General features: G+C 36.1%; 1 non-coding gene across 1 annotated transcript; it reads right to left on the bottom strand.

Moving 5' to 3' along the window:
- trnav-cac (transfer RNA valine (anticodon CAC)) lies at positions 1–73 on the bottom strand. The gene has a single exon. It is a non-coding gene; the product is annotated as a tRNA-Val (tRNA).
- Positions 74–2,012: the final 1,939 nt, after the last annotated feature.

Below are 2,012 nucleotides of genomic sequence, written 5' to 3'. Positions count from 1 at the left end.
TGTTGCCACCCAGTATCGAACTGGGGACCTTTTGCGTGTGAGGCGAACGTGATAACCACTACACTATGGAAACCTGCCTCTAAACTTAATTACCAACAATTCCTGCAACTCATTAATTGAATATATGTTTAGACAAGACACTCCATTCAAAAATCACAGTACTGCAGTAAAAACATAAAGTGTTTCCACCTAACTTCAAACTGGGGACCTTTCGCGTGTGAGGCGAACGTGATAACCACTACACCAGGGGTCCCCAAACTACGACCCCCACATTTGGACCGGCCCTCTGAACAATGCCATGCAGAGAAATATTTTTACAATTTAATTTTAAATATGTTTTAATCATATCATATTTGTATTTGATAATACATATTGGCTTTCAAAATAAAATTTCCCTTAGTTATAATTATTAAAGTAGCCAAATTATTTGTTAGATTCACCCGGATTAACGTTCCATCGTGATCGAGCGGGTGCACGTGATCCAGCAAGAAAATTTAAAGTGACAACAAAATGGCCAAACGGTTGGGAAAGAGAAAAGTTGATTCAGAATGCAGGGTATTTAACCAAAAGTGGACAAGTGACTATTTTTTTGTTCAACGCAAAGAAATTGCTGTTTGCCTCATCGGTCAAGAAACAGTCTCCGTGTTCAAAGAATACAATCTGCGCCGACACTATGAAACCTGCCACAGAGACAAGTATGCGAGTTTACAAGGCCAAATGAGAGCAGACAAAGTGTCGAAGCTAAAAAGTGGACTATCTGCTCAGCAAAATACGTTTGTACGGCAAACCCAGTTGAACCAGTCATCCATTCGAGCTAGCTTTCAGGTAGCTAAACTGATTGCAACCTGCGGTAGGCCATTCAGTGATGGTGAGTTCGTAAAGAAATTTATGAATGCTGTTGCGGAGGAGGTGTGCCCCGATAAGAAAGACGTCTTAAATGCGGTGAGTCTGTCCACAAGTACAATCACCAGACGAATTGAAGAAATGGGGTATAATGTATATGCCCAGCTGAAGGAAAAAGTGAAAGAATTAGATTTTTTTGCATTAGCGCTGGATGAAAGTAATGACGTGCAGGACACGGCACAGCTGCTCATTTTTCTTCGCGGAGTTAGCTCAAACTTTGAAGTGTCTGAGGAGCTGGCAGCCCTAAAAAGTCTCAAAGGTACTACGACAGGAGTAGTATGTATTATGTACGTTGTGACAAAAAATGATTTATGGCCCTGATTTATGGTTTAATTGCTGTACATTTGACCTTTCCCTCCGCATAAAATAAAAAATGTATTTAAAAATTGTATTTCAACAAAGAGCATTTTAAATAGCATAAATTGTAAAATGCAGCACAAAATCTACCGTTTAAAATCCTTTCATGAACTCATTCAGCGATAAGTGATGTAAGTAAGACGATGTTTAACATTAACCTAGCAAACAGGATACATTTTCTAAAAACATAATATATAATTTTAACTATATAAGACAGAAATCTTACACGACTCCGTTTAAAGTCCTTTCACGATCTCGTCCAAAATGACAATGGCGTAAGATCAGTTGACAAGCCCCTCCGCGGGGTGGGGCTTAACTCCTCCTAATCTTAGGAAGTGTTTTAAAGTATTATTTAAAGGTTTAAATGTATTTAACGAAAACTTTGACATTTTGTTTTTAAAAAAACGTATCAAGTTGGCAAATACAACAAAGGCACTCTAAAATTATAAAAACTTTAACAACATTCACTAGAAAATACAGTATTTTGGTAAACAGGTTTATCTTATATATAATTCTGACGAAATATCTTTAATACAAAAGTTTGTTACATTTTTTTATTTTTTAACCATGAGATTCTAAAACAGTGGATATTGAATGATATTAGTTTATTTTACGCAAACAGACGATACTGGCAGAGCAAACTTTAAAATAACGAATAAATGATTAACAAGTGTTATTTACTTTTACCAGAGACTAAAACGTATTTTAAACCAAATAGTATGAGTTTTCATTGAAATAGTATGCATTATAAA

This window comes from Xyrauchen texanus, unplaced genomic scaffold, assembly GCF_025860055.1.
Source record: "Xyrauchen texanus isolate HMW12.3.18 unplaced genomic scaffold, RBS_HiC_50CHRs HiC_scaffold_866, whole genome shotgun sequence".
NCBI lineage: Eukaryota > Metazoa > Chordata > Actinopteri > Cypriniformes > Catostomidae > Xyrauchen > Xyrauchen texanus.
The sequence above is the reverse complement of the archived record's forward strand: the minus strand, read 5'-3'. Positions and strand labels throughout refer to the sequence as shown.